This window comes from Schistocerca piceifrons, chromosome 4 (assembly GCF_021461385.2).
Source record: "Schistocerca piceifrons isolate TAMUIC-IGC-003096 chromosome 4, iqSchPice1.1, whole genome shotgun sequence".
In the NCBI taxonomy this organism is placed as follows: domain Eukaryota; kingdom Metazoa; phylum Arthropoda; class Insecta; order Orthoptera; family Acrididae; genus Schistocerca; species Schistocerca piceifrons.
Window position 1 is genome coordinate 559,272,415 of NC_060141.1, and position 26,661 is coordinate 559,299,075.

The 26,661-nt window shown below is 43.6% G+C and overlaps 1 protein-coding gene across 2 annotated transcripts in view; it reads right to left on the bottom strand.

Annotated features, from left to right (window-relative positions):
• The window catches only part of LOC124796389 (protein GDAP2 homolog), a 969,166-nt gene that overhangs the window by 461,297 nt on the left and 481,208 nt on the right, over positions 1 to 26,661 (bottom strand). Inside the window, exon 6 of one of the 2 annotated variants that reach the window (XM_047260558.1) lies at positions 10,427 to 10,466. The exons of the other annotated variant lie outside the window; for it this stretch is intronic. The gene's annotated coding sequence lies outside the window, so the exon portion shown is untranslated. The remainder of the gene's footprint in view (positions 1 to 10,426; positions 10,467 to 26,661) is intronic. 2 annotated transcript variants of the gene reach the window in all.

Genomic DNA, 26,661 nt, shown 5'->3' on the forward strand with positions numbered 1-26,661 from the left:
GAACAATGAACACATCTGGTGACACCATCTCTGGTGGGCCGCATGAAACTGCATGTGCGACGGCCTTATTGGCTAACTTCCAGGTTAATTAACTCATAAACGGGGCAACGTATTGCATCTTTCCTTAACAATTATTTCTCAGCACAACCTACGCTGCAACGCACTTACAAGCTTTCCAGTCTCTTTCTGACCACCCTATGTCGGCTGTTCGAAGTGAAGATCGCCCATTTGAAAGCATTAGTAACAATATGGCACAAACGTTTTTCACGTTCTCCCAAATATCGCTCCTGTAAGTCTTACAGCGAGACAGGCACACTCCTGAAAGGTTGTTCGTCAGTTTCTGCTACAGTTTGATACACAATCAGAATATAAACAGCTAAACTCCACATTCAGGCTGAGAGGACTGTGAGAGGTCGACTGGCTGCCGTGTCATCCTCCGCCATGTGGCCATATTTGGATACGGTGGGAGGCGCATCCGGGATATAATCAGTCTCGGCTGAGGAGAGTGTATTCCTCTGATTCTTCAGGTATACTCACGATGTTTCCTGTGGACTTTCCTGCGAGATCAGTATCTGTTAGGTTTGTGAAAAAATTTCGCCTTAGAGGCTGAAATGGGACGGCACTGCAGGACGTCCGACACTGTATCGCCGAGATATTATTGTTGCGTTTTTTCTGGATCACGCAGGCACCCAAGCCTCGTTGCTTACTGCATGTGCTAAACACTAAACAACAGTTTTTTGATTAGGATGTCAGCTGTGACGCAAGGAAATGCACCGTTGGACGCCTGTTCGATGCCGTGAGGTGCGTTAGGATTGGAGGAACGGATTTTGCCCATCTTTTGGAGGAACTGTACGGCACACAAGGATATGCGATTGGCGCATGATGATGATGACGATGATGATGTTTGGTTTGTGGGGGCGCTCAACTGCGCGGTTATCAGCGCCCGTACAAATTCCCAACCTTTGCTCAGTCGAATCTCGCCACTTTCATGAAGGACGATGAAATGATGAGGACAACACAAACACCCAGTCATCTCGAGGCAGGTGAAAATACCTGACCCCGCCGGGAATCGAACCCGGCCGAGAATGCGACCGCGAGACCACGAGCTGGACTGGTGCATGAGGACACTACAGCTTTTCATGGGTGATTGTTAGCTTTTTGGTCATGCTCCACAGGGAGTATTTTGCGGACTTAAGTGGAGTGTGAGGAAGCCGAAATTCGTGGGGTGTGGTGACCCGTGTGGTGGCCCCTAATGATAAGAAATCGATTCCGACTTGGGGGACGAAGGTGGATCCGGCGAAAGAAGGAGACGGAGGTTCACCGTTCGAGCCGACTGAGAGAAGCACTGCTCACCACATTCTACACACCTACATGCATACGGTGAGCACTTCGCAATATGGAATCTTTAAGGTGACTTTTACCAACTGCCTTTATCACAGCATTAATCGCTGTCTGATTTAAGGATATTTTGGTAGCTTTCTGATTAGCAGTTCAAAATCAAACGAATTGGTTACAATCATTATCCATGACTAAAGTCAGAGTTACAGTAAATTTTCTACCCTCTTTCCAATTTCATCAAACGTACATCAGTACACACTTCATTTTATTAAACAAGATACGAATGCAATCACTGCGTTATGTTGAGCTACCCCCATGTCAGTAACGTCTTTTGGAAATAAATAAATCGTAATCTTGTATGTCATCTGTAATCAATTAGACGGAATTCCTTTGCTCACTTTTATTAATTTCGTTAGTAAATAATATGAGTAATACTGGAGTAGAATGCAGCATATCAACTTCAGTCTCAATGCTCAGGGCCAACCACTTTTGTCATTCGCGTTTAGATTCCGTTGCTTTTAATTTTATAGTAGTGTAATAGAGAGGTGGTTCTGTGTCGAAGAAACATTCAGACGCCGAAGTTCATTTGATGTGCTTACATACCTCCCCACGAAATGTAACTTGTGTCATCTAAAATGTACATTTGCAGCCATTGGTCCCTCATCTTAAAATACACTGCTTAGGACCGTTGTATAATTTTAGCACTAAAGGTGTTCGATACCCTGTTTACTTTTCAGCTGTGGCTTTTCGACGCAGCGAAATACTCTATGATACAATGCAACACAGACAAGGACACTAAATTTAACTATTGCAAAAATTCTACTGTGCTAAGTTTGTATGACGCGTCATGAAAAAAGAGATAGAGGCTGTAAAATAAAAACCATTGAAGGGATTGTAATCCCGTTGCTTACGGAAAAGGGTGTGGCCCCGATGAGACAGCTGAGGCCCCAAACTCAGCCCTAGAGGGACACGGGCGCCCGCCCATTTGACGACAGAGCGAACCTGTGCTCGCGTCAACCGTCTACTATGCTCAGTAGCGCCGAAAACAGTGAAGTGGAGGTTTCAAGAGAATAGAAAAGGGGTGTAGTGCGTTTCTCTATTGCGAAGGAGAGTGGGAACATGAGATTTACCAAAGAATGGCAGAAATATACGGACAGCACTGTATGTCCACAGCAACTCTGACACCTAGTCCGAACTAGGGGGCAATGACTGCCACTGTAGCACCCCCGTCTTCAATAATGAGGACATCCACTTGTGCGCAATGGTATCGGTAATGCGATGTGGTGCTCCAGATCGTGTGCCATCGCCCAACGACACGCCTCCTTCCTCGAATCGGTTGTGACACGCCTTGACCCTTGCAACGGACATGCAACGCTCTTCGTATACTTGCACCATTCTTACATGAATTTCAGTTTCTCGTACTCCTTCCGCTATAGCGAAACCTACCACACCTCTTTGCTCTTTTTTATAATCCTACATTTCTCTGCTTTCAGCACTACCGAGTGCAGTGGACGGTCGACAAGTGCTCGCAATGTAGTCACGTGCGTCCCTCTAACGACGAGTTTGGAGCCTTAACGCTCTTCCAGGGACCACACCTCGTTCCATAGACAAAGGAATTACGACCTATTCAGCAGTTTTCATTTTACAGCCTCCGGTTCGTTTCTTTTTGAGTGGACAATACACGCAGACAACCACCACTTGAATGTGTGGTGCTTCCCAATTTTTTTGTAAGTGTGACTGAAGTAAGGAATATTCAGTGGAAGCTAACATCAGCACTTTCCAATCATCTGCCAATAATCTACAGACGGTTCTAAGATGTAGATCTATTCCGCACCAGTGGGGTGTCAACAAAGTGACTACAACTGAAAAAGGAAGACGATCTCTATTACCTACATAAAGCCTGGGCACTGCAAGGTAATGCCCAGTTAATGGCTGGCAGCAGCCGACATTTGTAAACATAGGGATGTGGCTGACGCAGAACGTATGGTGCGTCAGGTAAGAAATGAGTGACAAAAGTAGTAGTCTTGCGGATTTGAACGCTCGCAGAGTACGTAAGACCCAAATTATCATGACCCCGATGTGGGCAGTTAAGTTAGTCTCCCGATTTCAGGCTAATACACGACCTTGATGTCGGACCTCGCGTCCAGATAAGAATAGAACACGTTGTCGAAAGTACTGAAAACAAATCCCACATCTCCCAATAATCCGACGAGAATTTCGTATACAATAAAATGATCGCGTCAATAATACTTACAATATTGTGTATTTCAAACAGATTCATCCGATCGCCAACAGACGAGGGGCATTCAGTAAGTAACGCAACACATTCTTTTCCTGGGCCAATTTCGCTAGAAAAAATGCGGAATCTGTTGTGGGGGGGGGGGGGGCATCGTGGAATATTCCCTCTTCAGCCCCTATAGTTTCATTATACGTAGCCTTCAAAATGGCGCCTGCAACGGAGATGTGTTCCAAGCAGAGAGCTTCCATTGAGTTCCTTCTGTAAAAAACCAGAGCATCGCAGATATTCACAGGCGCTTGCAGAATGTCTACGGAGACCTGGCAGCGAACAGAAGCACAGCGAGGCTTTGGGCGAGGAGTCTGTCATCGTCGCAAGACAATCGCGCAAACTTGTCCGATCTCCCGCGTGCCGACCGGCGGCACGCAGTTGTGAGTCCTGCAATATTGGAACGTGCGGACACTCTCATTCGAAGTGATCGCTGGATCACAAACAAACACCTCACTGCACAACTGGCCTTGCACAAGTCTGCGTACCTGAGAGGAGCTCACAGAGCATCATTGGACTGTTGTGCCTCATTCACCCTATAGCTCCAACCTCGAATAATCCGACTTCCATCGCCGCGCGGGATTAGCCGAGCGGTCTCAGGCGCTGCAGTCATGGACTGTGCGGCTGGTCCCGGCGGAGGTTCGAATCCTCCCTCGGGCATGAGTGTGTGTTTGTCCTTAGGATAATTTAGGTTAAGTAGTGTGTAAGCTTAGGGACTGGTGACCTTAGCAGTTAAGTCCCATAAGATTTCACACACACACTTTTTTGACTTCCATCTGTTTGGCCCAATGAAGGATGCACTCTGCGAGAATCAGTACGTGGATGATGGAAGGTTATTGATGCAGCAAGACCTTGGTTCCTACGTTGACCAGTACAATGGTACCAGGTGAGCATACAGGCCTGCCCAGTAAGGTGGCGTAAGGCCGTCGCATTGAACGGAGACTATGTTGAAAAGAGTGGGGAATAATATGGTGTATTGGTATCATGAATAATACCAACCTACTTGCAGAAAAAGTGTGCACATTACTTACTGAATGCCCCCCATACAAAGGTAAGAGTCTGCAAGCGATTGAAATAACTGTACTAGTGAGATTCCTACCGGCAGTCACACGAATCGGGAACTCGTACTTTATTTCGAAGCACCCCAAGTTTCTATTCGTCAGTAGCTGAGTGGTCAGCGCCTCTGACTGTCATGCGGAGGACCCGGGTTTAGTTTCCATTTGTGCCAGGGATTGTCCTTTGGTGGAAGGACTAGAATGCACGGTGACTCCATGCAACTTTAGGCTGCTTCCGAACACCGCACTGTGGCAGATGACACGCGGCCGATCGACGTCACACGGTCTTCTGGGCTTGATCGCATAGTTCTTCACTGGTGTAGTAGTCTTGGACGTCGGATGAATCTTTTTGAAACACACCTACTGGGGCTATTAAGACATTTGGAGAGACATCAAGTACATTGTTCTCTGTAGTTTTCTTCGAAACCGTAAATTACTCGTTATATATCAAATGGTTCAAATGGCTCTAAGCACTATGGGACTTAACATCTGAGGTCATCAGTCCCCTAGACAGAGCGGCGACTTCGACCCAGACGCCAGCGTCCAACGTAGCTAATTTATTTGGTTCAAATGGTTCAAATTGCTCTGAGCACTATGCGACTTCTGAGGTCATCAGTCGCCTAGAACTTAGAACTAATTAAACCTAACTAACCTAAGGACATCACACACATCCATGCCCGAGGCAGGATTCGAACCTGCGACCGTAGCGTAACTTATTTGGTGTCGGCTCCTGAGAAAGAATACACATACATTCTGACACCTGACTGAATGTATCCGCAGCAAATTTCAAGCCGTCATAATGGTGATGAATGGACGCACCCCATATTAAGATCCACTAATAGGTGTCCAGACACTACTGGTCCGATAGTGTATTTTACCAAGAGGTTGAATCGGTTGATAAAAACGTTAGTTTGTCAACCTTTGAAATAAAAAACTGTAATTAAGTGGGCTGTGTTACTTTGGGTATGAGTCACACGAAATAAATCTTAAATATTGCATTATTTTCATGCTACATTTGAACCCTCCAGAAGCAAGTAACGTCTTCAGTATTACACTGACGGCTCAGCAACTTATCGCAATAGAGGCGGAAGTTTGACTGGATGTGCCTAAGAAGATGCTTTTTTATGCTGTAGCTGGCTCAACAATTTACCATTCCGTCTCTGAAACGGGTAGTTTTCTGTCTGCTCCTATTTAGGCCGTGAGCATTAATAAAGTGCAGAAGGGTAGAGGCCGAGCATGGCATTCGTCATCCCTCTCGCCAGTTCCTTTTTTCCCCTTCACACCGCCATCTCTGTAGTGTGGTTGGTAACTTCTATGAGCCTATGTAAAAAGGGATGCAGCCTCTCAAGATGTTAAACAAAAAGTTTTTAATAAAGTACCTTAGTATCTGGTACAACATTTTTTTTATTTCAGTTTAAACATAAGTTTTCATAACGACTGAACCAAGTTGCAGCAACAGCTGATACGTACGAGTTCACTTCGCTTGACCAAATTTACATCATATAATTTTATATGTTCTCCGGAAAGTGGAAATTAAAATTGACATGTGGCACCTAGAGCAGGCGATAATATGCGGGTCAACTTGGTTTGACAGCCATATTAATGTTCTAATAAACGTAACGCTAGAAAAATATTCATACTCTCAGACGGTCTGATGAATAACATCGGCAGGACATGAACCGTTACGGTAAGTCTATTGTTTGTACCGCATACAGAGGAGTGTACATGGATTTGTGTAATGTCGATGTGCACCAACATGGCAAAGATCAGCTGTTACCACGAAAAAAAAAAAACTACCGAGGATGTTCACCCATGGGCAACTACGTGACTCCTGTTTTTATTTTATTTCTAACACACTGCACTCCCTTAGGAAACGTGGAAAATCGGAAAAATAACAATGAAGAAGCTGTGCCTTCTTTGGTATGCAACTTAACTAAAGTACAGAGTACACAATTCTAGACAAAACAGAAAAATTGTAGGACGTATAACGATGGTAACCAATGAAAATCTCGGAATTCTACTTGTCTGTGAAAACTCGTAATTTCATTAACCAGTAACTCCACAAACAAACAGAGATTTGAAAGGGCACGGATTTCTTCTACTATACAGTTACCCAAGTAGCGACTTTCTGTATCACGTTAGATTGTGTTTAAGAAACCGTTTTGTATCACCTGCAAAATTTAACAAAATGGAGTTACAAAGTCTGCATTGTCTACCATCAATAACATGTTTGAAAATTCTTAAATGGACGTATGGCAGACACAGTGCAGTAGACTACAGGTCCTATATCCATTAACCATTTCCACCCTGCCCCACACCAAATTGCGGGTTTGTTTTTAAATTTGTCGCGCCTCATCACTTTTCTGCGTCACTCTAGACTGCAACGACTGCGCGGGCTCCCGGCTTGCGTTTGCCAGCTATTTCGTTTCATAATGCGACCACCAGAGGGCAGCAGATAACTTCAAACATTGCCGAGAGGACAGGGCCATGCGTCCGCGAGGTAAATATAATGTGTTTTCCTCCATTTCACCCATTTAAGGCTATGCTGCATTACTTTTGACTGAGAATATTTCACTTCACGTATATAAAGTGTCTAAAGAAGTGCATGAAGTGCCAGTTTGATTTTATAAATGTTTATATTTGGAGTAGCACGATCGTGCGTCTCAGGTGTTAATGATGCCACGTTTTGACGCTAACCTCGCTTTCACATGCAGACAGTGCAATAAATATTCGCACTAAGATCTATGAAAAAATAGTACTACTTTGTTTTTATATACAAATAAAATATTCCTTTGTTTTTTAGGGTTAACAGATGAAGAAATAATAGAACTTATTTTAGAGGATTCCAATTCAAGTGACCTCTCCAGTGACGACAATGACGAAGATTTTGAGTCAAGTCACTGCTGGTTTGAGAGAGAGAGAGAGAGAGAGAGAGAGAGAGAGAGAGAGAGAGAGAGAGACATAGTAGATTGTTTTGCAACATACACATATATTTTTATATCACTTTCGGTGTATTCAAAGACCATGAAAGAAAAATAAATAAAAGCACTTCCTGAACAGCACAAATCACATTATTTGGACAGGTATAGAACCTAACTAGCACGATAGTTTACAGGTCGTAATGCATGGAAATTGGCATATTTCAGGAAAAGGTTTTAAAAAAATTTCTCAGAATGGACAGCGTTTATGTTGTCATAGAAATGGAAATTAGGTTCCATGCTATCTTGACAGAGCGTAGGGGAACGATGCCGGACACCTGCACCGCCGTACTAGGTAAGGTCCTAATGGAGGTGGTTTGCCCTTGCCTTCCTCCGACTGTAATGAGGATGAATGATGATGTAAACGACACAACACGTAGTCATCTCGGGACAGGTGAAAATCCCTGACCCCTCCGGGAATCGAACCCAGGATCCCGTGCTCGGGAAGCGAGAACGCTACCGCGAGACCACGAGCGGCTGACAAAGTTGTCATAATCAGGTATTATTGAGGCTCATAGGGAGAGAAAACCATTCTTATGTAAAACTGCTCTCAACCCAGCCTTGAATGACCGGCCTCTCCCGCCGGAGGTCAGAGTCCTCCCTCAGGGATGGGTGTATGTGTTGTTCTTAGCATAAGTTTGTGTAAGTTAGTTTAAGTAGTGTGTAAGTCTAGGGACTGATGACTTGATGACTTCCCTTAGGAATTCAAACAAATTTGAACTTTTCTTTTTGTTACTCGTATCTTAAAAGGCTTACGCAGTCGCATTTCCTCGTCAGGAGGAAATTTTCTTAATAATACGGGTCTTCACAGTCTCATAAGTCAGTCTGCTTTGACGTTCGCAGTTTAATAGCAAGCATTTCTGAAGAAACATATAGTGAGAGGGAAATACCTGCCTGGTCACCTTGCAAAATACGCAAACTTCATGGAGCCTTCTACGCACAATAAAACTAAACTAAACTCCGTCCAAACAGGCTTGGAAGGCCGAACAGTACCGATCGGCCGCCGTGTCATCCTCAACCCACAGGCGTCACTAGATGCGGATGTGGAGGGGCATGTGGTCAGCACACCGCTCTCCCGGCCGTATGTCAGTTTACGAGACCGGAGCCGCTACTTCTAAATCAAGTTGTTCCTCAGTTTGCCCCCCAAGGGCTGAGTGCATCCCGCTTGCCAACAGCGCTCGGCAGACCGGATGGTCACCCATCCAAGTGTTAGCCCATCCCGGCAGCGCTTAACTTCGGTGATCTGACTGGAACCGGTGTTACCACTGCGGCAAGGCCGTTGGCCTTTGACGCACAATACTGGACGATATCAGTCTTCCGGTAGCTGCTGCAAGCTCACAACTTTGCATACACTTACCGTCCCACGCCAAACCCAAACGTGCCTTTCAGAGTTCAACAGGAGATGCAATTTGAACTTCTGATGTTATGTTTGATACCAGCAGAATTTTGTTGCCCAGTAATGCCTTTTTTGACTGTGCTAATCTGTTTCTTATGTTCCCCTTGCTTCGTCCGTCGGGGGTTATTTTGCTTCCAAGCCAGCAGAATTCCTTAACTTCCAATTCTGATTTTAAGTTTCTCGTTATTCTCATTTATGCTATTCCTCAATACTTTTGTCTTTCTTCCGTTTACTCTCAGTTCATGTTCTGCATCCATTAGACCGTTAATTCCATTTGACAGATCCTGTAACTCTTCTTTACCAAGGATAACAATGTCATCAGCGAATCTTGTCGTTGATATCCTTTCATCCTTATGTTTACCTATCTAAGTAAGTATTTCTTTCACTTATTTTGTAAGTTACAGAAAAAACACATTATCTGAAAGATCCTGTAGAAAATAATTGTCCTTAGATTGATAAACGAATTTAGTAGGACAGGATGTGCCTGACACTGGTGTGAGATACTGTTTACCATTTCTCTATACAGTGTGCCGCGCGGGGTTAGCCGAGCGGTCTCAGGCGCTGCAGTCATGGACTGTGCGGCTGGTCCCGGGGGAGGGTCGAGTCCTCCCTCGGGCATGGATGTGTGTGTTTGTCCTTAGGATAATTTAGGTTAAGTACTGTGTAAGCTTAAGGATTGATGACCTTAGCAGTTAAGTCCCATAAGATTTCACATACATTTGAACATTTCCATATAGTGTCTTGTGCGATACACGTGTACCAGTAAAGAAGGTTGAAAGCTGCGACATCACAATCGACGTTTCTGTTGTCAGGATATCACACAACAGAAACAGAAGACAATGAAAATAATATTACACCGATATTCGTCTCGTATTATACGAGTAGAATTACATTGAAACCAACGTGAAGGGATGATAATTGGAACCACATTCATGTCAGCTAGGAGACTAGTATTTTTCACCAGTTCTCTCTCTCTCTCTCTCTCTCTCTCTCTCTCTCTCTCTCGAGCGGTAACGTCGCACAATTGAGTGTAAGCCATGACGATGAAATCAGTTCTGCGGCGTAATTTAACAGAGTGACATTAGCTTCGGTTGGCACACGTCCAGACTCGTAGATGTGATGCAATTACGGAACGGAAATGGGCGGACTCTGGCTGTTTCCAAGATCGAATCTCTGGGCGGAGATGGCAGCATAGCGGCAGAGGGACCTCACATATCGGGGCCGCGCGCCCGGAATCAATATATAAAGCGGTGGCCTTCTCGCAGGGGCAACAGCTCTGGCGGGCGAGGAGCGGGCCTGAACGGGATGAAGCTGTAAAAGCAACGCGGCGCGCAGGAATAAAAAAGAAAGAAAGAAAAACAGGATCTGTACTTACAAAGGACCAGCTAGGAAAGCGAAGTTTTGAAGTACAGCGTCTGTAACAAGGCACAAATATTTTTTAATATTTAGCAGAGGTGAATTTTTCATACGTTTATCATAAAGAATAACCAGCTGTGACAACTTTGCGAGAAAATTAAGTTCAAAAGAGAGTCAATGCAACAAAACTTAACATGATGCTCATAGTTTTAGTCTTCGTAACTACGAGTCAGAAACTTCAGTAAACGTTCTTAGTCTCTGTAGATCGCGTTGAAGGTTTTGACGATGCGAAGTGAAATTACAAATCAAAAAACCACATACGTCTACGTCTAGTTTATTGGAGCAGAGTCTCATGGATGTGTGTGATGTCCTTAGGTTAGTTATGTTTAAGTAGTTCTAAGTTCTAGGGGACTGATGCACACAGATGTTAAGTCCCATAGTGCTCAGAGCCATTTTTTTCTCCTCCGTGCCAACCAGCACGAGTTCCGAAAACATCGGTCATACTGTAATGGTACTTGAATTACGTAACCATTACGGCACCTCACCTCAACCTCTCGATACCAGCAATATTCTACTGTGTTTCAGTAAAATAGTTAACATATTTCTGTGACAACATTCAGATTTGATTTCATTAATGTAGAGGTACTTCGATAAATCGATATGTATATATTGCAATGATATTATTCTTATGTGTATTCTTTCTTTTGTCACTATGATCTTTGACGTACTTGTAACTCTGATTTTTGAGCGCGTAAGCGATTATTAGAGAGTCAAGCTTTCGTCGTCGTGTTAAAATGACGCAAATTTTAGTCAGTTTATGAAATGTGAACTTTAACAGTGAGGAAGATATTTTCAAGTATGTTTTATATTGTGAAGTGATGTTTTGGAACGAGTTACGAGATATTGCAACAAAAGTAATAAAAAAGAAGCGTAACTTAAATTCGGAGTGCTGATTACTTTCTTACATCACCATTGTCCTAACTTGCAAAAGTTTAATCTTCAAGAATGGTTTATGAAACACGTCTATAAAACTTTTGAATATCACAGAATAACACCTAGGCCTCTTTGCATCCGAGCTTGGAATCATCACTACCTAGATTTTCGACATTGAGCCATGAGTTCACAACGAGACCAGCGTGGGAAACACGAAAAGATGAGTGCCTAGTATATAAATTATTTCAAGAAATGACTTTATTAACTATGCTCTAATGACACCTGCCACATAATATAACATTGCTGTTGCCCGAAAATGCAATATTTAGCAGCGTGAGCAGCACTACAATCATAATTAATTTTTGACCTTTGTTGCGGTAGGGTTGTTAGAATACGGACCCTAACTCGCACTTTTCTCACGTCCTGAAAACCATGGAACAAGACAGTCAATTGGATTCAGTATTTCCTGACTACCTAAAAGCAATTGGCTTTGTACCACAATATCAAAGTTTATTAATGAATTTACAGTTATATGTGGTATTAAACAATATATGTGACTGGACTGAGGATTTCTTGCAAGGGAGGACACAGGATGTTATGTTGGATAGGTAATTATCAACAGAAGGAGAAGGCGTGCTCCACGAAAATGTGTATTAATAGTAACCTTATACTTACGCAGATGATGCCGTTATCCATAATCTGTCCGCCTGCTCAGCTGAGTGGTAACGATTCCCGACCGGGTTGGAGATTTTCTCCGCCCGTGGTATGGTGTTGTGTTATCATCATCATCACCTCATCGTCATCGACGTGCAAGTCGCCCAGTTTGGCGTCATCTGAGGTAACTTGCACCCGGCGGCCGAACTTCCCCGGCCGGGGGGCCTCGCGGCCAACAATACCACGCGGTCATTTCTTTTTCTTTCTTCTGTTCTGGTTTTCCCACAGTCCATGTTTCACTACCACACAATTCTGTGTTCCAAGCGTACATTCTCAGAAATTTCTACCTCAAATTAAGGCCTATGTCTGATACTAGTAGACTTCCCTCGGGCCAGGAATACCCTTTTTTGCCAGCGCTAGCCTGTTTTTTTATATCCTCCTCGCTCCGTCCGTCACGCTTTATTTTGCTGCCTAGGTAGCAGAATTCCTTAACTTCATCTACTGCGTGATCCCCAATCCTGATGTATTTCTGCCACTTCTCATTACTTTCGTTTTCTTCGGTTTATTCCCAATGCATATTCTGTAATCACTCGACTGTCTATTCCATTCAGCAAATCCTGTGGTTTTTCTTCGCTTTCAATGAGAATAGCAACATCATCAGCGAATCTTATCACTAATATCCTTTCACCTTGAATTTTAACTCCACTCTTGAACGTTTCTTTTATTTCCATAATTGCTTCTTCGATGTACAGATTGAACAGTAAGGGCGAAAAACTATATCCCTGTCTTACATCCTTTTTAGTCCGAACACTTCGTTCTTGGTCTTATACTCCTATTATTCCATCTTGGCTCTTGCAGATGTTGTATATTACCCGTCTCTCCCTATAGCCTACACTATTTTCCTCAGAATTTCAAATATCTCTCACCATTTTACATTGTCGAACGCTTTTTCCAGGTCGACAGATCCTATGAGCGTATCTTGAGTTTTCTTTAGTCTTGCTTCCATTATTAACCGTAACGTCAGATCTGCGTCTCTGGTGCATTTACCTTTCCTAAAACCAAATTGATCGTCATCTACCATTTCCTCAATACAGGATAATATAATACCGCGTTCTGATTTGCATTGCATAATCAACAATAAGCTTATTTTACTACTTTATTAATGTATCTTCGTTATGGACACTTGATCTATTACAGTTCAAATAATACAACAAAAAATCCTGAAGTCTTCTTAAAGTAAGCTAGCCAGTAAAACACAGTAAAAAAGGGAAACAGGAAAAGAGGAAACCAAACTTAATCACTGTTTCATTGGTTCAGTCGCTTACTGTGGTTGTTCAAACAAACCGCCGTTTTTTCTGTCTCTGCATCGTTCCAATCTAGAACTGATGCTAGCTGTAGCAAGCAGTACATCGTATTACCCAAAAAGTCCGGAGAAAGTCTGCTTGATGCGAGTTTTCGTCTCGTCACGGTTTTGAAATTGTTCTGGGTACACCATTTCCTTTACGGTAACACAGAAATAGGAGTCGAGGACAGACAGATAGTGCGACCTAACTGGCCATTCAACATCCTTATGTCTTCCTGTTGATCACGTGCTGCTTGGCGAACAGATGCAGTGCAGTGGGGCCTCTGGGTCCACCATCCTCTTGTATCCACATCACTTGTCGCGTTCTTAAATAAATATCGTCGAGCAGAAAAGCCAGTTCATTCGGAAGGAAACTGGTGTGCGTTCTCTCGTTTATTATGCTTAAAAAAAAATGGGAACTAACGACACGCTTACCTATAATACTACCCCAGCAACTGACGGTCCATAGATGTTGAAAATCTGACACACACAACCAGTGCGAGGCTGACGAACAGTGTTTGGCAGTACAGTTCAGCATGCCCGCACGGTTGGCCGTGCGGTCTAACACACGGCTTTCAGGGCGGGAAGGAGAGGCTGGTCCCCAACACGAATCCGCCCAGCGGACTTTTGTAGAGGTCCGGTGAGCCGGCCAGTCTCTGGACAGTTTTTAGGTGGTTTTCCACCTGCCTCGGCGAATGCGGGCTGGTTCCCCTTATTCCGCGTCAGCTACATTATGTCGGCGATTGCTGCGCAAACAAGTTCTCCACGTACACCACCATTACTCTACCACGCAAAGATAGGGGACTCGTCTGGTGTGAGATGTTCCCTGGGAGGGGGGGGGGGGGGGTTGTCCACTGGGGGCCGAACTGCACAATAACCCTGGGTTCGGTGTGGGGCGGCGGAGGGGTGAAGTGGACTGCGATAGTCATCGTGGGTTTTCGGACCACTGCGGCTGCGACGGGGACGGGGCCTCTGTCGTTTCTACGCCCCAATTACCATACAATACAATACAGTTCGGAATAGATGTGCCACAAAACGTTGACAAAGTTTAGCCACTTGGCCTTTTCATCCACTGAAAACCTTTGGTGTACGTGCTGGTGGTATGGGTTTATGTTTGAATGTTTCAGAATGCCAAACAGAGCGCAGCGTGAGATTTGTACCTTCCTAGCGGGCGTCCTTGTACTGGTGTGTGAATTTCTGTGTACTGTATCCAACGCAAAGGCACTGATTAGATTTCGCACAGGCCTACTTCGCTGGTGTTTCTACTACAGCCCGAAACGTGTCTGCAGAAGGATTCCTACGTTCTCGTTCCGGATACGTTTCAGCATACCATCGAGCTGCCTCACTGGCAACCTCATTACACGAGCGGTCTCATTACATATGCCTAAGCAAATGAAAGTTGTAGTACGGAACTTTGTCAGACAGATCCACTTCAGTTAACAGGATGACTGCACAAGAAAAGCTTCGGAGCACATTATCAACATCATGTCTGTTACTTCTGAAGGCGTGCACAAGTTGTGTTCCGCCGCACGGCGTGGCAAGAAAAAGACAGAGATGCGTACACTGTCAGCTCCAATGTCTTATAGCACTTATGTCGGTAAACATTTTTTCGCCACGTCTTTCTATGCCCGTCTTGTGTACCGTCGCTCAGCGTGTTGACTGGCACCGTCATGTGGCAGCGCTACTCAGGCGCTGCTGTAGTACTGGTTATTCTCCGTGTTTTGCTGTCCTTGTCAATACATATCCATAAACGGAATACCATACTGGCCTGTTTGGTACCTAATAGCGTCATTAACTCCAACTTCTGAAATAGTTTTGTATGTAACAAGAAACAACTGACGTCTTCCGTTTACACTGGCATCGCAGGAAAGTGGTGATGTGAAGCATTTGTATGTACTGGTTCCATGATTCCAGCTACACATTGCGAGAAAACGAAGTTGCAAATATTTGCCGAAACAACAGAGAAAATACCAGCCAAGTACACACACACACACACACACACACACACACTGCAAATATTTGCCGAAACAACAGAGAAAATACCAGCCAAGTGTACACACACACACACACACACACACACACACACAGAAACATCCCCTTAGTTGTGTGTTTTTTTTGTTTTTTTTTTTTTTCGCAGCGCAATCTGACTTTCACAATCCCTACAAAAGAATGGCCCTGACTAACAATAACCTATACCTTTCATGAATCACTTACTTCACAAAAATCTTCGTGACTCAAACTACTGCAATTCAGCGAGCGCCAATACCAATACTGCCAGCTAAATAAAAGATTATAACTACTGAAGGCACTAACTACTGATAGGCATAGTTAGCAAATGAAAGATTTTGATAGAGAACAAACAATGTATTTACCTTAATAATATTCAAAAGTCATCATGTATATAGGGTGTTACAAAAAGGTACGGCCAAACTTTCAGGAAACATTCCTCACACACAAAGAAAGAAAGTATGTCACGTGTACATGTGTCCGGAAACGCTTACTTTCCATGTTAGAGCTCATTTTATTACTTCTCTTCAAATCACATTAATCATGGAATTGAAACACACAGCAACAGAACGTACCAGCGTCACTTCAAACACTTTGTTACAGGAAATGTTCAAAATGTCCTCCGTTAGCGAGGATACATGCATCCACCCTCCGTCGCATGGAATCCCTGATGAGCTGATGCAGCGCTGGAGAATGGCGTATTGTATCACAGCCGTCCACAATACGAGCACGAAGAGTCTCTACATTTGGTACCGGAGTTGCGTAGACAAGAGCTTTCAAATGTCCCCATAAATGAAAGTCAAGAGGGTTGAGGTCAGGAGAGTGTGGAGGCCATGGAATTGGTCCGCTTCTACCAATCCATCGGTCACCGAATCTGTTGTTGACAAGCGTACGAACACTCCGACTGAAATGTGTAGGAGCTCCACCGTCATGAACCACATGTTGTGTCGTACTTGTAAAGGCACATGTTCTAGCAGCACAGATAGAGTATCCCATATGAAATCATCATAACGTGCTCCATTGAGCATAGGTGGAAGAACATGGGGTCCAATCAAGACATCACCAACAATGCCTGCCCAAACGTTCACAGAAAATCTGTGTTGATGACGTGATTGCACAATTGCGTGCGGATTCTCGTCAGCCCACACATGTTGATTGTGAAAATTTACAATTTGATCACATACTGACGAAACTAAAATGAGCTCTAACATGGAAACTAAGCGTTTCCGGACACACGTCCACATAACATCTTTTCTTTATTTGTGTGTGAGGAATGTTTCCTGAAAGTTTGGCCGCACCTTTTTGTAACACCCTGTATATCAGCTCATGACAAATTTCCTTTTTCTGACGGACATACGTCCAGATCGGCCGTTCTCAAAACTCTGCCATCTCTCTTCCCACATCCACCACTGCTGGCGGCTCACCTCCAAGTGCGCAACGCTACGCGCTGTTCCCATCCAACTGCCCAACACTACAATAGCAAATATTCCAACAATGCAAACCAGCCACAGACTGCACACAGCACAGTCAGTAATTTTCATACAGAGCGCTACGTGGCGTTACCAATATAAAAAACCTAAACAGCCTACTTACAACACACACACACACACACACACACACACACACACACACACGTCATCTTGTTAACTGTGATGGATCTCTGACAAAGTTCCGTACTACGACTTTCATTTGCTTAGGCATATTTAATGAATGAGACTGCACGTGTAATGAGGTTGCCAGTGAGGCAGCTCGATGGTATGCTGAAACGTATCAGGAACGAGAAGGGAGAAATCCTTCTGCAGACACGTTTCGAGCGGTAGTAGAAACACGTGTGTGTGTGTGTGTGTGTGTGTGTGTGTGTGTGTGTGTGTGTGTGTGTGTGTGTGTGGTAATAGGTCATTTAAACAATTAGACAAATTGTTTCTTCCGTATGATTTATTATAATTTCCAGTTCCATACCTTCAAAGTTGACGAAGTTGCAACGAGGAGACGAATTTGGGGCACAATTCCCAGGGACACCTCTGAAGAGGACGTATATGCAATTCCCATACAGACTTAGCAAGTGCGAAGCATTGCTAAGTTCGTTAGTAGTAAATGTGGCAAGGCTAAAATCGTGATGAACATCAGTAGAATCGTTAATAGTAAAAGAAGGTATGAGAAATAGGTTGGTAGATGAATGGGCGTAGTCAGGCGTCCCCCAGGGACCGGTAAGCGCCAAGACGCGTCTCCCTCTCAACCGCTTCAAAAATGGTTCAAATGGCTCTGAGCACTATGGGACTTAACATCTGGGGTCATCAGAGTCCCCTAGAACTTAGAACTACTTAAACCTAACTAACCTAATGACATCACACACATCCATGCCCGAGGCAGGATTCGAACCTGGGACCGTAGCGGTCGCGGGGTTCCAGACTGAAGCGCCTAGAACCGCTCGGCCACAGGTCGGCTCTCAACCGTTTCACCACGATCCGTTATAGTCATAGTGTTAACCATGGGAAAAGAATCACACACTCGGAGAAAAAACAAAAATCTGTTACAACTATTCTCACATCATCACACAGTATCAAAGGTAAAGAATACTTAAGACACTGTCTTCATCGGAATGCTATTATGAAGAGCCTCATCTAAAAAAGCCACAAGTTAATTTGACTCAAGAAGAGTTTCACAGAGACATGAAAAAATCGGAATTGGAAGACGGTTGAAGATAGACTTCGAGAATCCTACGAAAGCCTACTTATAATGTTTCAAGACTTAGTGCTAGTTGAAGAACCTAGAAATGTATTTCAGATCCCTCGCATAGAGACCGCCAAGACAAGATTACGCGAATGACAGCATGTACGAAGGAAGTTCAGCAGTCTTTCTTCCAGAATTCTGTACGCGGTTGGAACAGGAAGAATCCTTAATATTTTGTTTCGATGTTATTTACTCTCTCACAGTAAATGGAAATGCCGTGTGGCTAGGGCCTCCCGTCGGGTAGATCGTTCGCCTGGTGTAAGCCTCGAGTTGACGCCACTGCGGCGACTTGTGTGTCGATGGGGATGAAACGAGACGATAAGGACAACACAACACCCAGTCTCCGAGAGGAGGAAATCCCCGACCCAGCCGGGAATCGAACCCGGGCCGTTAGGCATGACATACCGTCGCGCTGACCACTCAGCTACCAGGGGCGGACGCTCTCACAGTGGTTCGCAGAGAATGAATCAAAATGAAGACTTAAGTGACAGAGAGAAACGATGATCAGCCTAGTCCTAGAATTCTTTTAAATTTTTTATTCACTAGCACAGTTGTAAAACACTGGGAAAAATAGCCAATTTCAGCTGACATAGTCCATCTTCCGACCATGATGAAAAGCAGCTGCATACTGCCGTGTTACATGTAAGCAATCAAGCTGTCAGCTCTTACTTTCATCCAACACTGAAATACACCGCTGCTTCTCATCATCATCTGAAGATGGTTGATATTGGTAGAAACCGGTTATTTCTGTGAAAAATCTTGTGTTGAACTCAGTAAGCGCAGATTATAAATTGTTTCTGTCAACATGGTTTCTGTCCACAATATGACTAATTTTTATGTTTCCCTACGTCTGGAAGACGGACGGTGAATCTTCCCGAGACAGGGTTGCTTGTGTGCCTCTAAGATACGGATAGTCGTACCGAGGGGTTATCTGTGGAGGTCACACAAACCTGTGGTTCCTCAAGTGGGGCAGATCAGGGACACGATCAAGAGTATGGATGACTGACTGATCTTTCTTTGTAAAATTAACCAACCTGGCCTTGCTACTTTGGGTACTGCGAACAGCTGAGGCAGTGAGAAATTGTAATGGTTATTTTTCTCGATTACGTTCAGTTCTTCTGTAGGGCTTAGTAATGATATCATCTTGGCTAAAATATTCTTGAGGTAAAATAGGCTCACTCTCGCATCTTCAAAGCGGGCACTTCTCAGAAGAAAACTGCGACAAGGACAAATAAAACATGAATTCTACTGGTTTGAGTGAGGTGTGTTAGATCCCTTAATCGTATGGTTAAGTTAGAGAATTAAGAAAGGGAAGGGGATAGACTGTAGTTATACAGCGTGAACGTTAATACAAGCGAAAAACTGCAGGCTCGTATTCCTGCCTGCAGAAGGAGGAAAAAAGGTCCTATGAACATGGGTCGGTAAGTGTAGCGTTGCCACGTTAGATGGCACTGACGAATAAAATTTCATCTGACCATATGAAAGTTCCTCTGACCACATGCCGTGTGTCCCTTGTGTGTTGCAGGCTATGTGACTGACGCAGCGTACTGTAAGCAGCAGAATAGTCCGGTATTAATGTCGGGAATAAGCCGAGATTGTGTGTGTGTGTGTGTGTGTGTGTGTGTGTGTGTGTGTGTGTGTGTGTGTGTGTGTGTGTGTGTGCGTGTGCGTGTGCGTGTGCGTTTGGGGGTGGGGGAAGGGTTTGAGGGGGAAAGGGAAATATATATATATATATATATATATATAGAGGAGGATGAGGATGAGGTCCCATACTCCGCGGAGCGTAGGGGACGATGCGGGAGACCCGCACCGCTGTACTAGGCAAGGTCCTAGTGGAGGTGGTTTGCCATTGCCTTCCTCCGACCGTAATGGGGATGAATAATGACAATGATGAAGACGACACAACAACACCCAGTCATCACGAGGCAGGAAAAATCCCTGACCCCGCCGGGAATCGAACCCGGGACCCCGTGCGCGGGAAGCGAGAACGCTACCGCAAGAGATTATATATATATATATATATATATATATATATATTGTGGTCTTCAGTCCGAAGACTGGTTTGATGCAGCTCTCCACGCGTCTATCCTGTGCAAGCTCTTTCATCTCTTCGTAATTACTACAATCAGCATCCATTTGCATTTGTTTAATGTATTCATCTCTAGCTATCCCTCTACAGTTTTCATCCAGGACACTTCCCTTCATTATCAAACTGACTGTTTCTAGATGCATGTCATGTCGTCTCTTAATCGATCCCGTCTGTTAGTCAAGCTGTGCCCTAAATTTCATTTCTGCGCAGTTCGACTCAGCATCTCCTCAGTAGTCATTTTTCTGCAGCACTACATTTCGAAAGCTTCTATTCTCTTCTCGTCTGAACTGTTTATTGCCCACTTTTCTAGTCCGCAGAAGGCTACAATAAGCAAAAATACATTCGGAAAACAATTCCTATCACCTATAAATTTGTTTTCGACATTAATGAATTTCTCTTTTTCTGAAATGCTTTTCTTGCTACTGTCAGTCTGCATTTTATATCCTCTCCATTTCTGCCAGCGCCACTTGTTTTGCTGCCCAAATAGGAAAAGTCATCTACTACTTTCAGTGTCTTCTTCAGTAATCTAATCCCCTCAGCATCGTCTAGTGAAATTCGACTGCGTTCCATTATCCTTGTTTTAGTTTTGTTGATGTTTACCTTATAAGTCCTTTTCTGGACACCGACCATTCCATTCATCTCCCGTTCTATACCGAGCGAGATGGCGCTGTGATTTGTACACTGGACTCACATTCGGGAGAACAACGGTTCAATCCCGCATCCAGCCATCCTGATTTAGGTTTTCCGTGATTTTCATAAATAGCTTCAGGCAAATGCAGGGATTGTTCTTTTGACAGGGCACGGCCGACTTCCTTCCCCATCCTTCCCTAATCCGATGAGAGCGGTGACTTCGCTGTTTGGTCTCTTCCCCAAAATCAACTCCAACCCCTCCCGTTCTAGGTCCTCTACCGTATCGGAAAGCATTACAACGTCGTGCGCATACATAAAATTTTTTTGCCTGAAATTTAATTCTATTTCCAAAATTCCTCTTGGCTACATTTACTGCTTGCTCAGTGCGCAAATCGAATAACATCGGGGAGAGGCTACAACCGTGTCTTCTCACCACCCCCTACCTTTCTTATACCTTGACTTTTACAGCTGCAGTCTGGCTTCTGTACAGATTCTAGGTAAACTTCCGCTGCCGAAATTTTGTCTTTGCTACCTTTAGAATACCATTCAGATTGTGTTCCAGTCAGCACCGTCAAAAGGGTTCTCCAAATCTATCTTGTGAGGTGAGTCTAGCGTGTTATCAGCGATGAAAGAGTTGCAGTTTGTCTTTACTATTGAACAAAAATTTTAATATGCTGCTGGAACCGTAAAATTCAGGTGTACAGTTGCGAGACAAACTGCAATCTTTGGCACAGAATGATGTGTTTGAAATCACATGCAAGCACTTTGGGAAAGAATATATTGCTCAGTCAGGCAGAGCTGTGGCAGGTTATCAGAACATGAGAGAAGCTAGACATTAAGAAAGATTCAAACTTTGGCGACCATCGTTTAACACACAACCACTCGTACGACGCAGAATGCGAAGTTTCAGATTATGTTATGAAAGCAGGAAATATGACTCCATTGGAAATACCGGAAATCAACAAACACATGTCACTGAATACAAGCATAGTATTAAATGGTCAAATCCTATTTCCCCCATCTCTTAAATTAAGTTTAAGCTGCAAATACTATATTAAAATTGTAAATAAAACTTTATTTTGCTCTGTTGTCAAACGCATCTCCATACAAAAAATTTAGTTCCCGTTCTAGATACTGTAACTGTCTGCGTGACATAGAGAAGTAACACTCTCCAATGTAAACACTCTACATGCCAAAATTTTTGTATATTTTGTATACAGAATAACTGTGTAGCTCATCATTTCATCTGTGTTTACGACATTCAGTTGCCACCTATCGATAAAATAATACGCAGAAAGCCAGTTTGTGACCAAATAAATAGAAGTTTGCAAGTCGTTAGGAAAGGTTTCCTACATGATACTGATATACAAATACTTCTATATTCTTTCTAGACACATTGCCCTCAATTGAGGATTAAATTACAGTGTTGGACAAAAGTAGAACTTCAGAAGCACACAGTTGCCCACCCGCACACTTAAAACATAAAAAAAACCTGTTGTTCATCCATCTTTTGCGTATTGTATCATAGGTTGTCATCCTTCGCAGAAAAATAAGGATTCTTCGAGTTTGAGTATAATGTATTAGTTCAACAGTTGACAACATTATCCATTGTGACTGCACGTGTTAAACACATTGACTCAGACACGCGATTATGTGGTATCGCAGTCAGAGTGCATAAGACGTGAAAGCTAAATACGTCCGCTGGTTTTCTTACGAATACAATGAAATTTCAGTACATCATTATCCGCGAATATCTCAGAGCTAACGACACGTCGTCGAAGGTGAATTACAGTGTTTGCTTCTTGTGAAGTGCGTATTAATGCCCTAATTACAGGTAAACACACGTGTTTAAAATGAAGAGTCGCGTACATGCTCTACGGTCACACGAGAATGTCCCCGGGTCCTGGGATCCTGGGATAGGTGAACAATGTAGAGCCAGCTACTCTTCCGTGCTGTGGAAAAATCTGGGCTATTGTCTGTGGATCCATAATCGACAGGATCATTGTCATAGATCCTTTCCGTTACACGACTCATGACTTCCCTTTGTTTACATGTCAGACTCATTACGAATGCTGGACATTTTCATTCGTAACGCTGTGGCTCATTCCTTCTCTGATACAGTCCTGTCAAGAACATATGTTTTTAACCGTTCCTTCCCAATAATGTTTTCAGTGGTAATTATTTCAGCTATTTAATTAAACGACTTACTTAGTAAAACGATGTACGGAGCTTTTCTTCATGTGTTCGTTGTCAACGAAATGTTGTATAGAAGTAATAATTACATGATGTTTTACTTCCTACTGTTATCAAACGTATTTGTACCCTGATTAATGTCCAGATAGTGGTGTAATGTTATCTTCGTTCACAGCAACGTATTTGGGATCAGCAGGGAGGGGTTTCAGAGTGAAAACTACAAGAAGACCTCTAACACTGCTTTATTTCACAGCCTGATGATGATGATGATAACAATAACACGATTATTCTGCGTCTTAGCAGTCATCATTTGCAATAATTAGTTTCCTTTATGCCAACATCAATATTTCAAAGGAACTTGAATTCTACGGGCTGCTATTGACAGATTGCTCAGTAATACATCTGACAACAAATCGATCGAACTATAGCCGCTCTACCGTTGGTCATTTTGTTACTGGTCGAACCTGCTTTATTTGGTAAAGTTGGTCGTTTTACAGTTAACAGCAATACGTGTAGTTGCTGGGATATTGAACTTGTAAATTATTCACGTCATCAGACACGCCATAACGGCAAGATCAACATAAAGGCAAATAACTGCGCTGGTCACATTTAACATGAGGGAGAAGAAACCTTTTTTATTTCATTAATAAAGTAATATAAAAATAAACTTTATTTTGCATTAAGTGGAGATAGTTAAAGTACAATGAATCAGCCAGAACAGCTCAGTGATTTCGAACGTGAACTTTTCTTTGTATGAGGGGCGTTCAAAGAAAAAAAAAGGGCCGGAGGCATAATTGCAGAAACCAGTACCTGTATGTTAGAAGTATTGAGCCTGGCTGTTGAGACACTTGTCCCACTGTTACATAAGGCGGTGAATGGCTGTCTCACAAAATTCTCGAGGCTGCGATGTTAACCAGTTCCACACGTACAGCTGGACGTCGTCGTCCAAAGTGAATCGTTTTCCCCTCACAGCCTTCTTAAGGAGACCAAAAATGGAGTAATCACAGCGAGAGAGGTCCAGACTGTATGGAGGGTGGCCGAGTACCTCACATTTGAATTTCTGCAGGAGTGCCGCGACTGTGTTGCCCGTATGAGGCTTTGCATGGTCGTGGAGCAGAATGACCCCACGGCTGAGATTGCCTGGTCGTTTTGATTTGCTCGCTTGGCGAGGAGTGGTCAAGGTTTGCGAGTAGCGCTGGGCGTTCACTGTTGTCACGTGCTGCATGAAGTGAATCAGAAGGGGGCCATCTTGGTCAAAGAAGATCCTCAGCATAGGGGCAAACGATTCACCTCTGACAACGACGTCCAGCTGTACGTGCGGAATTGGTTAACAACGCAGCCGCGGGAATTTCATGAGACAGCCATTCACCGCCTTGTGTCACAGTGGGACAAGTGTCTCAACAGCCAGGGTCAGTACTTCGAACAAACAGATACTGGTTTCTGTAATTATGCGCCCAGCTCGTTTCTTCTTGAACGCTCCTTACATGTCACATGAGTAACAAATCCACCAGGGACATTTCAACCCGTCTAAGGCTGCCGAAGGTGGTGATGCGATTGTGAAGTGGAAACGAAAAGTAAGAATCACAGCTAATTCGATTGCAGGTAGACGGCATATACGACAGATGGGCAACGTCGACAATTGCGGAAAGTGATTGTACAAAATCACGTGAAAGCGTGAAAAGAATCAGTCGCGAGTTCCAAACTGTTGCCCGCAGTCCATATAGCACAATGATTGTGCTTGGGGAGTGGGGTACAATGATCGAGCAACTCTCGAAGCCATGTATTTCTGTAGTCGATGCTAAGCGACGCTTGAGATGGTGTAAAGAACGACATCACTGGGAGCTGGATGTCTGGAAACGAGTGATTTGAGCGATGAATCACGCTATATCCCGGGTAATCCGATGGGAGAGTCTGGGTTTGGTGACGGCCTGGAGCACGTTATCGGCCATCATGTGTAGTGCCAGCAGTGAAGCACTTAGAAGATAGCTCAAAAATGGTTCAAATGGCCCTGAGCACTATGGGACTTAACATCTATGGTCATCAGTCCCCTAGAACTTAGAACTACTTAAACCTAACTAACCTAAGGACATCACACACATCCATGTCCGAGGCATGATTCGAACCTGCGACCGTAGCGGTCACGCGGTTCCAGACTGAATCGCCTAGAACCGCACGGCCACACCGGCCGGCAGAAGATAGCTCAAAAATGGCTCTAAGCACTATGGGATTTAACATATGAGGTCATCAGTCCCCTAGACTTAGAAGTAGTTAAACCTAACTAACCTAAGAATATTGCACACATCCATGCCCGAGGCAGGATTCGAACCTACGACCGTAGCATGCGGCGCGGTTCCGAAGCGCCTAGAACCGCTCGGGCACAGGAGCCGGCTAGAAGATAGCGTTACGGTGTGGTGACTTTTTCGACATTAGGGTGTATTCCCCTTACTGCACTTAAGGAAACGCTAAGTGCGGAAGGATATGAACAAATTTCAGAGCACTGTGTACTACATGTACTATCTACAGCAGAGGAGCAGGTCGAAGATGACTGAGCGCATCAGCACGACAGTACACACTGTCACAAAGCAACACCTATGGGGCAATGATTGGCGGACAATTACATTCGCGGAATGGACTGACCTGCTCTGCCCAGAGTCCCGAACTGAACACAATGGAACACCTTTGCGAAAATTAGAACGTCTACTTCGCTGTAGACACCAACGCCCATCGTAACTACTTTCTCTGGATTCGGCTCTTTAGAAAGAATGCGCTGCCATTCATCCACCACAGACATCCTGACACCTCTCTGGAGTCTCCCCCAACGAAGTTCAAATAGTCAAAATGCACACACCTCATATCAATTTCCATCAATTTTGATCAGATAGTGTATACAAAAATACTCAAAAATGTTGAGCATACTCAGAATCACACAGAATACCGCAACACATACAAAAAAAAAAAAAAAAAAAAAACACGAAATCAGAATACGTTTCTTGTAGTAAAAGAATTAAAAAATGAAAAGCGCTAGTTTTTGTTCTACGGTATTATTTTTGTTGTATTAACCGGTTTTCGGCCTACAATGCCATCTTTAGACATTTACTGACTATCGTCGCCAAAGTAGTACAATGTTCGCCAACGACGATGGAAAAGAAATTAGACATCTAGATTGAAGCAGAAACTTACAGTAAATAACATCTTTGACAGTGTAGTGGTAATGTAATGTAAAGAGTAAAAAGTTGACTAGCAAATAAATACAAAGGGAGTAAACAGAAAAAACTTTAACACAAAACTGGAACAGCAAGTTTATATTAACAAACAAAACCAATAAAATAAAATTAGTACTTGATTAGGCTACTTCAGGAGGTATAAAGCATGGAGAGTAATACACAAACCAATTAAAAGAAAGAATTATCAATGTAACTACACAATATATGAGGAACATAAGCAACATCAGTAAGGTAAACAGAAATTAATAAATGCAGGAAAATGGAGGAGTGTGAGGGAACATACAGCAAATGCCATCTTTGAGTGTGTGGTGGTACTGCATTTTAAAAAGTTGAACAATATACAAACATAAACGGAGCAAACAGGAGAGACAATAACACTATACCACAAATGGAGCCTGTGTAACAGTTTGCATTAAATAAATCAAAAAGTAAAATAAAAACACTACTTGATG